The sequence below is a fragment of the Chlorocebus sabaeus genome, chromosome 7 (genome assembly GCF_047675955.1).
Source record: "Chlorocebus sabaeus isolate Y175 chromosome 7, mChlSab1.0.hap1, whole genome shotgun sequence".
Lineage (NCBI taxonomy): Eukaryota > Metazoa > Chordata > Mammalia > Primates > Cercopithecidae > Chlorocebus > Chlorocebus sabaeus.
The window spans coordinates 96,746,856-96,761,218 of record NC_132910.1 but is presented as its reverse complement, the minus strand read 5'-3'; positions in this window follow the sequence as shown (position 1 = coordinate 96,761,218).

Genomic DNA, 14,363 nt, shown 5'->3' with positions numbered 1-14,363 from the left:
CTTCTATGCAAATAAACTATGAAATCTAGAAGAAATGGATAAATTCCAGGACACATACACCCTCCCAAGACTAAGCCAGGAAGAAATCAAATCCCTGAATAGACCAATAACAAGTTCTGAAATTGAGGCAGTAATTAATAGCCTACCACCAAAAAAAGCCCAGGACCCGACAGATTCACAGCTGAACTCTACCAGAGATACAAAGAGGAACTGGTACCATTCCTTTTGAAACTCTTCCACACAACAGAAAAAGAGTGACTCCTCCCTAACTCATTTTATGATGCTAGCATCATCCTGATACCAAAACCTGGCAGGGACACAACAAAAAAAGAAAATTTCAGGCCGATATCCCTGATGAATATCTATGTGAAAATCCTCAATAAAATACTAACAGATCGAATCCAGCAGAACATCAAAAAGCTTATCCACCACAATCAAGTCATTTTCATCCCTGGAATGTAAGGCTGGTTCAACATATAAGAAACAATAAATGTAATCCATCACATAAACAGAACCAACAACAAAAACCACATGATTATCTCAACAGATGCAGAAAAGGGCTTCAATAAAATTCAACACCTCTTCATGCTAAAAACACTCAATAAACTAGGTATTGATGGAGCATATCTCAAAATAATAAAAGGTATTTATGACAAACCGACAGTCAATATCATACTGAATGGGCAAAAGCTGGAAGCATTCCCTCTGAAAACTGACACAAGACAAGGATGCCCACTCTCACAACTCCTATTCAACATAATAGTGGAAGTTCTGGCCAGGGCAATCAGGCAAGAGAAAGAAATAAAGGGTATTCGAATAGGAATAAAGGAAGTCAAATTATCTCTGTTTGCAGATGGCATGATTGTATATTTAGAAAATCCCATTGTCTCAGCCCCAAAACTCCTTAAGATGATAAGCAACTTCAGCAAAGTCTCAGGATACAAAATCAATGTGTAAAATTCACAAGCATTCTTATACAACAATAATAGAGAGTCAAATCATGAGCAAACTCCCATTCACAATTGCTACAAAGAGAATAAAATACCTAGGAATCCAACTTACAAGGGATGTGAAGGACCTCTTCAAGGAGAACTACAAACCACTGCTCAAGGAAATAAGAGAGGACACAAACAAATGGAAAAACATTTCATGCTCATGGAAGGGAAAAATCAATATCATGAAAATGGCCACACTGCCCAAAGTAATTTATAGATTCAATGCTATTCCCATCAAGCTACCATTGACTTTCTTCACAGAATTGGGAAAAAAACCTACTTTAAATTTCATATATAACCCAAAAAGAGCCCGTATAGCCAAGACAATCCTAAGCAAAAAGAAAAAAGCTGAGGGCATCACACTTCTTGACTTCAAACTATATTACAAGGCTACAATAACCAAAACAGTATGACACTGGTACCAAAACAGATAGATAGACCAATGGAATAGAACAGAGGCCTCAGAAAAACACCACACATCTACAACCATCTGATCTTTGACAAACCTGACAAAAACAAGCAATGGGGAAAGGATTCCCTATTTAATAAATGGTGTTGGGAAAACTGGCTAGCAATAGGCAGAAAACTGAAACTGGTCCCCTTTGTTACCACTTATGCAAAAATTAATTGAAGATGGATTAAAGATATAAGCTTAAGACCTAAAACCATAAAAAACCCTGGAAGAAAACCTAGGCAATACCATTCAGGACATAGGCATGAGCAAAGACTTCATGACAAAAACACCAAAAGCAATGGCAACGAAAGCCAAAATTGACAAATGGGATCTAATTAAAATAAAGAGCTTCTGCACAGCAAAAGAAACTATCATCAGAATGAACAGGCAACCTACAGAATGGGAGAAAAATTTTGCAATCTATCCATCTGACAAAGGGCTAATATCCAGAATCTAAAAGGAACTTAAACAAATTTACAAGAAATAAACAACCCCATCAAAAAGTGAGTGAAAGATATGAACAGATACTTTCCAAAAGAAGACATTTATGCAGCCAACAAACATATGAAAAAAGGCTCATCATCACTGGTCATTAGAGAAATGCAAATCAAAACCACAATGAGGTACCATCTCATGCCAGTTAGAATGACGATTATTAAAAAGTCAGGAAACAACAGATGCTGGAGAGGATGTGGAGAAATAGGAACGTTTTTACACTGTTGGTGGGAGTGTAAATTAGTTCAACCATTGTGGAAGACAGTGTGGCAATTTCTCAAGGATCTAGAACTAGAAATACCATTTGACTCAGCAATCTTATTACTGGGTATATACCCAAAGTATTATACACAATTTTACTATAAAGACACATGCACACATATGTTTATTGCAGCACTATTCACAATAGCAAAGACTTGGAACCAACCCACTGTAGACTGGATAAAGAAAATGTCGCACATATACATCATGGAATACTATGCAACCCATAAAAAAGAATGAGCTCATGTCCTTTGCAGGGACATGGATGAAGCTGGAAACCATTATTCTCAGCAAACTAACACAGGAACAGAAAACCAAACACTGCATGTTCTCACTCACAAGTGGGAGTTGAACAATGAGAACATATGGGCACAGGGAGGAGATCATCACACACTGGGACCTGTTGGGGCATGGGGAGCAAGGGGAGGGATAGCATTAGGAGAAATACCTAATGTAGATGAGGGGTTGATGGGTGCAGCAAACCACCATGACACATGTGTACCTATGTAACAAACCTGCAAGTTCTGCATGTGTATCCCAGAACTTAAAGTATAATAATAATAAAAGAAATACCTAGTTGAATGAAGATATATTTGCAATTAAATAATGTTAGATAGTGGCTTATTGACTTGATGGTTGATATTGAAAGCCATAGGAAAGAAGATAAAAGAAGATAAAAATAGCATTTGAAAGTCTAAAACCATTCTATACTTATACAATATACTCTTGTCTCTATGCAAAGTCAAATCATTGTAGGCTAGTAAGGAGGTAACAACTTAGTTGAGCATGCCATAAATTAACTCCAAACAGCAAAGCCAAAAAGCTAAACTCAACTTTAAAAATGATCTCTTGGCTCAGACTTCAATAACCAGAGAAATGGCAATGGGTTAATCCTTCACTTGTTGTAGGCCAAAGATAGAGATGTGGCCCTGATTGTTCCCAGAAGCATACAAAAAAGCATGCTTGTGTGAAGGTATTCATAATAAATAAGTAGTGAGGGTGTGTTCATGAGGATGGGGACAAATTAAATTACAGCGTGAAGATCAAAGCAATAACTTAAAGAAATATATTGTTTTTTAGAATAATCACAACCACCCAAAGCATACTAAGATTCGGGGCAAGCGGGCTAAACAGCTGTTGAACCTAAATCCTCCTCTTCATAGTAAAACACTATCTAGAAAACAGGCTACAAGGCAGGTGACCTTTGGGAGGGTCTATTACGTGTCCTTGACATTCAGGGAAGGATGGTCAAAAGGAAGATTTTGCCTCTCCAGAAAGAAATTTGCACAGGAAACAAAGCTGAAAAAGATGCATTGTAGTAAATGAATATTGAAGAAGAGCTATTAGTGCCACATATTTTAAGCATTATGGGAATAATTGTAGGGTGGAGCTTTTTTTCCACTATAAGAGAAAAGGGGTCACAAAAAATAATTCATTATTGATTATTGGCCACATGGGAATGAAAACACTTTTACTATTAATTTCTTTTTGGAAAGAAAAAAGAAGACAAAGCATTCAACTCTCAAGCTTTTAAGGTAATACTCAATTCAGTAAATACAAGTAATAAGACCAATATTTTAAAACTGGCTGCATTATGGTTAGTTATGAGGGAAAAAGGAGAAGAGAAAGACAGGGAAGGGAAAGAGAGAAGAAAATAAGATGAGCATCTTCCGTTATGACTTCTCCCAGACTCTTCAACTCTGCTCAGTCCCACAGGAGTAACTATGGAATAGCCCTGACTCACTCATCCCGCAAGCAACCCCAAACTCTTCCTCTTCTACCCACCACCACATTCGTGTTAATAAAAGAAAGTTATTCCTCAGGAGTTTGAGAGCATCCAGGCCAACATGGTGAAATCCCATCTCTACTAAAAGTAAAAAATTAGCCTGTTGTGGGGGCACTTGCCTGTAGTCCCAGCTACTGGGGAGGCTGAGGCAGGAGAATCGCTTGAACCCAGGAGGTGGAGATTGCAGTGAGCTGAGGTTGCGCCACTGTGCTCCAGACTGGGCAACAGAGTGAGACTCCATCTCAAAAAAAAAAAAAAAAAGAGAGAGAGAGAGAGAAAGTTATTCCAGTTATTCCAGAAAGTTACTCCTAGTATCACTCTCGTTGCCTAAATTTAACCACTTTCACATCCCTAAGCAGTCCAAAATGGGTAAACTTAAACAGGCCCCCATTTACACTCCTCAACCCACTGTATTTTCATCTCTCCACATAATGTTTCTTTCCTCCATTTTATCTCAGGAGAGATGGCGTCCTGTCACATATTTAAGCCTAACCCCTCTACCTTTGTCTTGGAGAGTTTCTCTATGACTGTATACCTTCAACCAGCTCCTACCTCTCTAAGCAGTCAAATTACATGACAGAAGCGGTACACTATGGTCTGAATGTTGGTATCTCCTCAAAATTTATATGTTGGAACCTAGTACCCAACATGATGGTATTAAGAAGTGGGGTCTTTGAGAAGTGATTATGTCATGAGGGCTCTGCCCTCATGAATAAGATTAGTGCACTTATAAAAAAAATTGGGGAAAACACTATGTCCCCTTTCCTTTTCACCTTGTGAGGACACAGCAAGAAGATGCCATCTATGGAACAAAGCAAGCCCTCACCAGATACTAAATCTGTTTGCAACTTGATCTTAGAGTTCACAGTCTCCAGAACAGCAACAAAAAATAACTGTTGTTTATCAATTACTCAGTCTTAAGGTATTTTGTTATAGCTACCTGCACAAACTAAGACACAATAATGAGGTAAAACATTTGTATGGTATTAATGCTTTCCCACTTTTAATCTTTGAGAGGTAAGGTGACTCACCAATGCTCACACAAGTAAGCAGTGGCAGAGTGAGGACTCAAACTGGAGCCTTCCAGTTCCAGGCCCAGGCCAACAGCTGGACCATCTCCTTGAGATCACTGTAGGAGAGCTTCCCAACTGCTGAGTGCTGGGTTGGAGGAGTACTGAATTACTAAATCCCTGCAGACATCCTAAAAGTCTTGCAAAGTTGAGATGTTGGGAGGCCCAGGGTCCTCTTCTGCCACAGCAGTCTTACTGATTGACACCAAGATACTTTACAAATACAACCATTTTCCACAAATGCCATGATTTGAATGAGGCTGGGACATGCCAGGGTGATCAATCATCTCAGTTTTCCCAGCATTTTCCTGATTTTAGCACTAAAAGTTCTAAAGTTCAGCATCCTCAGTCCTGAACATACGGGAATGGTTGGTCACCTTAGGAAAGTGCAGTCCTGCAGCTGTCTATGCCCCTCCAAGGGTGCATCCCATACACTGCCGTTTATTACCGGACTTCAAATTCACTCAATAAACATTTGTAGAGTCCCTACTAAAGTCAAGGGTGCTGTGCTGGGCATGGGGATGCAAAATGAACAATCCATGTCCCTACTCTCAAGGTGCTTGAAGTCCAGTGGGGAAGATGGTGCAAATGTCCAAATATGCACAACACAAAATGAAGTGTGATTTTAAACAAACAAACAAAACACCTCCCATCCAGCCCCAAACAACAACAACAAAAACAACAAAACCCTGTGTATTATTACAGCCAAAGGAAGACAGAGTTTCAAGAAGGAGAGGCTAAGGAACATCTGGAAGGGCAGGGACTAAGATGAGTCCACTGGATTTGAAGCCTAGAAGTGAGGAGAGAGCAATTCAAGTAGAATATCAAGGGCAGAAATTACCAGGGAGTGAAACCACAGTCAGAGCTACCCTCAAACCCTTAACCCAGAGGATTCCACTTTTGACCACGAATGAAAAACTGGTACCAGACTAGCCCTCCCACCATGAACAACTAGAAAACTGGACAAAGTGTATGGATCATCATTAGGCATTGCACAACTGGCAACTGTCAGCACTGAAAGAACGTAAACAAGAAAGGGTTAGCCCAGTGATAGACTCCATTCGGTAAACGGAGGCATTTACCAAACCCTGACTTGGGGAAAGAAATGCCAGCAAAGCATAGTGATCACACTGAGCAGAGGAGACAAAGATCAGAGATGAGAGAGGCAGCCTCCTTACCTCACTGTCTTTACTCCGCTTTTTCTTCAAGTCATGAATTTCCCCCTGACACTATATATTTTATTTGTTGTTGTTGTTTGCTGTCTCTGTTTGACTGCCTCCTCAGTATGTAATCTTCATGAGGGCTGGGCAGAGGTACTCTTTATGTTATTCATTGATGTTTCCTTAAATGGTGTATGTAATCAATGCTCAATACATGTTTTTGAGTGATTGAAACCAAAGGAGAGAGAGTAATGAGGAAATAAAGGCAAGAAACAGACATTTTCAAGAAATGTATAGGTGAGGTCAGGAGTTCAAGACCAGGCTGGCTAACATAGTGAAACCCCGTCTCTACCTAAAAAAAAGATACAAAAATTAGCCAGGTGTTGTGGTGAGTACCTATAATCCCAGCTACTTGGGAGGCTGAGGCAGGAAGAGCGCTTGAACCTGGGAGGTGGGGGTTGCAGTGAGCTGAGATCATGCCACTGTACTTCAGCGTGGGCAACAGAGCGAGACTCCATCTCAAAAAAAGAGAGAAATATATAGGTGAAGGGAAAGGAGAGATAAGTCGGAACCACAGTAATATCATAGACTTTAAGGAAGGGCATTTTGTGAAGAGAAGGGGTATATGAAGCAAAAACATGTTGAGGGGTCCAGGTTTCATACGGTAGCAGGCTGCTGGGCTGTAGCCTCTAAAGATCTTTCTGGGTTGGTCCAAAGGTTGAGAGTTATCTCAATTGATTGTTCAGAGTCAGTTGTGGATGAAACTCCTTGTTTTACGCTTTTCCCCCTTCTTACTGCTACACTTGACTAGTCAAAAAAAAAAGAATTAAAAAATAAAGATCCTGCTAAAGACTGGAGGTTTGGATGGTCAGTAGGGATGAAATTACAGGACAGCAATTGGGCGCAGTGGCTCATCCTTGTTATCCCAACACTTTGGAAGGGCGAGGTGGGAGGATTGCGAGGTGGGAGGATTGCTTCAGGCCAGGAATTTGAGACCAGTCTGGGCAACTTAATGAGACCCTGTCTCTACCAAAAAAAAAGAAGAAGAAAAGAAGGAAGGAAGGAAGGAAAGAAGGAAGGAAGGAAGGAAGGAAGGAAGGAAGGAAGGAAGGAGAAAGAAAGAAAAAGAAAGAAAGAAAGGAGAGAGCTAGAAAGTTATAATGTTGATTAGAAAGAAATTTCACAATGTAAGATTGAGTTCACTATCTCTATATAACAAATCACCTCACATTAAGTGGCTTAAAACTGTAAAAATTTATTATTTCTGTCACTTCTGCATTTGGGTTGGGAAATGTCCAAGATGTTTCTTCATTCACATGTCTGAATCCTCAGATGGTATGGCTGGAACAGCTGGGGACTGGCCAGGCCTCTGTGTCTCTAAGTAGCCTCTTACATGGCTAGCTTGAGCTTCCTCACAGCATGGACGCCCAGGGTAATCAGGTATCACAAATGGCATCTGAATTCCCAAAAGAAGGAAGCGGAAGCTACCAATTCTGTTAAGGCCTGGGCTCAGAAGTCCCAGAAGTCACTTTCACCACACTCAGTCACAAGGCCAGCCCAGATTTCAGAGGAAGGGAAGATTACAATTCTTGATGTGTGAGGCAGCCAGCATGGGTGTTCGGAGAATGCAACAATTTTAGGAGCCATGTTTGGTGCTAGTTACCATGAAGGCTTAGAAAGAAGCATTACAAAATGACAATAAAGACCTGACAGGGTGGCTCATGCCTGTAATACTAGCATTTTGGGAGGCCAAGGCAGGTGGATTGCTTGAGCCCAGGAGTTGGAGACCAGACTGAGCAACATGGCAAAACGCTATCTCTACAAAAAAAAATACAAAAATTAGCTGAGTGTAGTGGCAAATGCCTGTAATTCTAGTTTCTCAGGAGGTTGAGGTGGGAGGGTCACTTGAACCTGGGAGGTCGAGGCTGCAGTGAGCCATAATCACACCGCTGCCTCCAGCCTGGGTGATAGAGTGAGACCCTGTCAAAAAAAAAAAAAAAAAAAATTGAGGCCCCACCAGTGGCCCAGTAAAATAGAGTGGAGATTATTGTCCCTAGAGCCTAAAACATCAAGAAACTGAAGGGTTGCAATGTAATTGATGAGAACACCTGAAGACCAATGGATGTTAGTGTATGAGACGCAGACACTGAAGTCACTGAGGAACATGGACGTGTGCTCGGCAAGATGTGGAGTGAGGATGAAAGAGATGGAGAGAGGCTGCCATGAGTGGATGCTGGACTTTAGAAGAGAAGTAGTAGGATAACCTGGAATTAGCAGAGTTCAGGGAGGCAACCCCCTCACCTCAGCCCATGAGCAAGAAGAGTGACCTCTGCTGGACAAGGTTGGTAAGGGACTCTCATGACAGAAATTCAGGTTTTAGTCAAATTGGTAAGAGACCAAATTGAAAATGTAAAAACGATAGAGAGATTCCCCATGGCAAAGGGCAAGTGATAGAAAGATGCAGCTGGGTAAAAGGTGGTACTGAAATCCTCCAGACAAACGCGGGAATAGAGATTTGCTGGGAGAGCAAATTTAGGGCCATGTGAGGGGAACATACAATGGAAGAAGATGAATATTAGCAAGTAGGATGGAATGTCTCTCATTCTTGCATTTATTCATTCATGAGGAGAGGAATAGGTAGATGTTTGTTTAATTATCTAGGTTGGTGTCAAGATTTTCATCTAGTTCGTTGCTTCTGAGTGTGGAATCATCACTTTATTTCCTTAGCTTCCTTTAGGTTGATCTTGAGAGTGGGCACTAAAGTTTGGGGAATAGGGAGGAAAGTGAAAGGCAAGGAAAGTTTATATCAGAGAAGACTCACAGAGATTAATAATAAAAAAAGGTCAAGTAATGATATCAGACTATAAATCCATATCTAAAATTCGAAACACCATCTCCTTGCCCCCGAGAAGGAGGAAATCCGTATTTAGTACATAAATCTGGCCAGTTTATTTAAAAATGCATGCGCTCTCTCTCTCTCTCAGAAAGAAGGCACAAGAAGTAAGACATTTTGCGACATTTTGATTGACCAAAAGAAAACCGAACTAATGCAGCGTCGTGTCAAAATGCATTTTTTGCTATTACACACCTCGAGCCAAAAAGGATTGCAAAGTATTTTACATACACACTGCTCTTGTACTCTGCAAGCTAGGTAGCAAAAAGCACAGCTGTCAACACGGCACCCCCCATTCTCTAAAAGGGGCACACTTACTGAATTTTAATTTTTGCTGCCTTTACAATGTTTGAAGTTTGAAATGAAAAGTACACAGCTTCTTTCATTAGGGAACAAGGGGATGGTGATGAAATAGGGTGGTTGTTATCTGAATTAAATATTTCCTGTTTATTTTGTTTGGTGATTTTCTTTTTTCTCTGAAGAGGCAAAATACTCCAATTATGGCTTATTGGAAGTTGTTACTCAATGGGAACAATCCATTCACGGTGGTGAAGAAAAGCACATAGGTACCTTCGTCAGTTTGATCTGGTCTAAATGGCATTCTTCCTTAGAGCAGGCAGAGAGGTGAGCAAGATTCGATGGACTTTCAGAACACGTCATTGACAGGAACTTTCTCTCTCCTCTGATCCCAACGCCACAGGCCTGGAGGAAGGTAGTTTTTGCTTTTCTGAGTGGGGCGTGGTCACCAGGGAGGCTTGAGAGCATTCGGTCTCTTCTTTATCGCTAAATAAAATAAGACATCTGCCGACCTGCCTAACTAGCACCTTAAGCCCAGACAGAAAGTCATCTGGCATCTATCCAACTTCTCTGAGTCACTGAAATGACTTGTTTAAGATAACCTGGTCAGAAGCAGCTGCAGTAAAACCACTTACAGCAATGTCCCCTGGGCACAGATTCCCTCCTTTCATGAACAAAGGTGATTCACTCCATACTCACATCCATTGCTTAGGCCAAAGTTGGGTTAAAAACAAAATTAATATCCGGCATCATTTCTTGAAAAAATGTTTTGATAAAATGAACTTCTCCCTCTCACTCCTTAGATCATGGGAATTGCTTGCCTGACAGAACATGAGAATTGTGAAGAAAAGAGTCTCTAATTTTCCTTCACATTTGCTAACAATCTTTTTGCATTGTCCCTAGAGAATCTAATACTTAGCATACTTCCCTGCAACCGTAGTTCATGTCCAGGCCTTTTATGCCAAACCAATCCATTACACTTCCTTTCTAGAGCCAAGAGGAGTGGACATTTGTTTTTTCGGTCACTCAGTGTACATATACCCTACTTCGTGTAACTGCAGTGAGGGGAATACCTGTCACTCATTCTTGGTCTCTGTGGCTCAAAGGCATCACTCCATCCAGACCTAGAATGGTCAGCGCATGATTGCACTTTCCTGGGCACTGCAACTGGGTCCAAGGTAGGTAAATGGCCAAGTCAGAGCCCATAAGGAGCAGTGAGTTCGAGCAGATAATTCTAGGAAAGAGACTTTCTTCCTGTGCTGAATTTGAGAGGGCAAAGAAGTTAGAGCTGTGCCTTAATTTGCTACAATATAGTCTGTGATGAAAGCTACCCCAGCAGGAGGAGTTTCTGAGAAAGAGAGAGTAACCAAGTCCTGAATATGCTGTTAGAGCTCTGAATACAGGAAGGCCTGAAGCAAGCCAATTCCTGGGCTTTTCAAAGAGTCATTAATCCTCTTTTTATCTTAAGGCAGGATTTTTCAACCAGAAGGGTCATACCTGGCACTCCAAGTATCATCCCATGCCCGGTTTTCTAGATGCTGGCTATATTTACATGCTCTCTCCTTTGCATGTTAAAATGATCCTCTTCTCAAAGTCTCCAACAAATGTCCCCTGGTTGAAGCCATCCTCATTTATTCTGTGCAATCCAGTGGTGAAGCATAAGTTCTTCACATGTTGACAACATCTTCTGTATCTTTCTCTTCTTCTCATTCATCCATTTTCAATCCAGCAATGATTTACAGAGAGCTCAGTACATGCCCTTAGAAGGCATGAGGGATGGGCAGCCTCAGCCTCCTCAGCCTCAGCCTCAGCCTCAGCAAATACAGGTAATTGCAAAACAGGTGGTGTTCACCAGGACAGGAGAATGCAAAAAGTGATGCGGAGCACAGAGCAGGGGTCCTGGTTGGAAGGACTGGGGCTCTTAGCATGTCTCCAGCCCTCCAAAGATCTTCCATAAGGTTGGACATTTGAGCAAGAGAGCATTTTCCATCTTCCCTCATGTTCACTTTTCATTCTCCTTATATATTGAGAGATAACTATTTTGGAATACAGAAGAAGTATCCCAGGCAGAAATTCATTCCACTTGGAACATACATTTATGAGTATATCTACTGTATGCCTGGCACTTTCTGGGCCCTGAGAACAGAGTACCTTAGTGTCACAGAACTTACGCTCTAGTGGGAGAGACAGGCCACAAACAAGTAAAACATAAATATCTAATTGATATCAGATGCTTAAAAGAAAACTAGAGTATGGTAGAGAGATGAGAGCACGGTAGAGGGATAGAGACGCTTGGCTGGAGTTGAGGTGTGGGCCTGTCTCAGGTAAGGTGATGAGAGAAAACCTCCCTGAAAAGAATGTCATTTTTGCAGAAACACAAATTAACTGAGGCTGTATGTCATATGAATAGCTGAGGAAGGAACACTTCAGGCAGAGAGAAGAGCAACTGCAAAAGTCCTGAAAGATCCAACTTCTCCATCAGGTGCTGTAGACACAGGGCCTATAATACTTTTAGGGACACACAGAAATGTTTTAATTCTTTCCAAATCAGAAGAAAAAAAACTTTCAGGTCCAAAAAATGTTTTAATACATAATATTTGTATGTTCATCCTTATATCCATGCAGTGGTAGAATATAATTTTGATTTTTTTTTTCTTTTGTACTGGAGGAATGGGCCCACGAAAGTCACAGTGCAGCTCTGGGCTTGTTAGGAGACGAGCAAGGCTATGTGACCAGAGGAATCAGGGTGGAGGGATGGTGGCAGGAAGTGAGCTCTGATGTGCAGGCAGGGATACAGGCAGGTGGAACATTAGGTCTGGAAAGCCGGATTTGGGTTTGGGAGGTAGGCAGCTAAAGGGGAAGAAGAGAGGAAAAGAAAAAACCTGAGCACTCAGAATTTTTGATTTTGCTAAAGTCCGCAATTGGAACATTGAATATTTCTGACCACTTCAAGCAAGGGGTTTCTAATGACTTTTTAATTTTTCACCAATTTAAATGAATAACTTCTTATAGGTTACCAACTCCACCTGAATCTTGAGATCAGCTTCTGTTGGATCTAAGCTTGATGTTTTCCTTCTGACCTTCTACCCTGCTCCATTGTGGGACAGAATAACAACTTAGAAAGATGTTGAGCCATTTTGTGATATTCAAATGCCATAAAAATGTGGGTTGTTGTCAGTATGGTTAATAATAATAAGTAATAATACTTCTGCCCATGGATGGACTCGGCTTAGAGACAAATAACCTTTTTTGCTGGCTCGCCTACCTTGTGTCCATACCCAGCATAATCAGGAATCTCTCAGCCACAACCAATATTTCAGGATTTGTCACACTGTGTTGTGAACTCATAACGTTTATGACACTGCTTGTAGCTTCTCATTTACTAATACCAGTGATATTTAAAGCTCTTAATAGTAAAGGCCTGAGCCACTTGCTGCATCATCCCTTTGCTTTCCTACATCCTGTTGAGACAATTGAGGTCATCTCTCATTTTCTATTGTGCATACTCATATTTAACATGACCTAGTGGAACTGGAGCCTGTGCCAGCAAGCTGGGAACTCCCAGCATCCCCCAGACCTCTCAAGGTCCTTTGCAAAGCTGGCTGTTTGAGCAAGGAAACCTTTTTTCCGCCTCTCTTCTTAGAAGGAAATAAGTTGGGATGCCTGAAAGTCTGTGAGGTCAAAAGGGCTCACGGATTTTGTCAGAGCTTCTTTAGGAAGTCGTTTTTTATTGCATCCTCCTGTATGGGCAAATACCAAATTTAAAATAATGTAAAAGGGTTTCTGAATTTTAGGTTAAGGAGGACTTTACAGGAAGGAGGACAATCAGTTTTAATGATACCTAGGGGTAAGAAGAGCTCTATTACATGCCTACTGTCCCAAAATGTAAACTTGTAAAACTACGTTTACTTCTGTAAACGTTATCAGAGAAAGTGATGGAAAGATGCAGAGAAAAAGAAATTGTTTTAGCGTCTCTACTTTTTGAGCCTCATCTGATTTCTGACAGATATAGCTTCCAGATGGAAAAGCCTGTGGATAAACCAAGAAGCCCCCTTTAGGACCCTTTTCGACTATAGGTTAATTTTCAGTGGAAATTCAAATTCACCCATGTTGCAGTTCCAGAATTCAGAAAGAAATGAAAGCGTTGCTGATAGTTCTGCTTTGAAGATGTCTTATCAGGGAATAATGGTCCTGGGCATCTCTTTTTTTATTATTATTATTTTCTTCAACATTATCTATCATTTGCAAATAAGTGAGCCATACAAATGATGCTAGAACCCCAATCCCTGAGGGTTCCTGAGAAAATGAGATGCAGCCTAAAATATCCGAGTTGTGCAATTGGAGAAAGCCCCCCAGCAGCCTGGTACTTAGAGTAAGGGAGGTGATTGTCCTGCGCGCCTTCACCTGTCCACTGCATCTGGTCCGGGTGCAGGGCACAGTGAAAGGGCAGGCCTCAGAGGAGAACAGCAAGGATGCAGGAAAGGAGACTGAGGGGTGCGAAGGCTGTTCTCTGCCAGTATTTGGAGGATAGTCATGTAAAAGAGCAAACCTATGCTCTGTGGCTTCAGCGGGCAAAATAAAGCGCAGATAGCGGAAATGCTAGATTCCCTTTTTTCATTTTTTTAACTATGGTAAAATAAACATAACAATTTACCGTTTAAAACATTGTAGGTGTACAGCTCAATGGCATTAAGTACATTCACGCCGAGGTACACCATCTATCTCCGGAACTTTTTCATCTCTGCAAATGGAAACTCCATACCCATTAAACAATAACTCTCAATTTTCCCCCTTTCCCAGCCCCTGGCAACCACCATTCTACTTTCCATCTTTATGAATTTGACTACTCTAAGTGTCTCATATGAGTGGAATCATACAGTATTTGTCCTTTCATGTTTGACTTCTCTCACTTAGCATAATGTCTTCAAAGCTCACCCATGTCAGAGCATGAG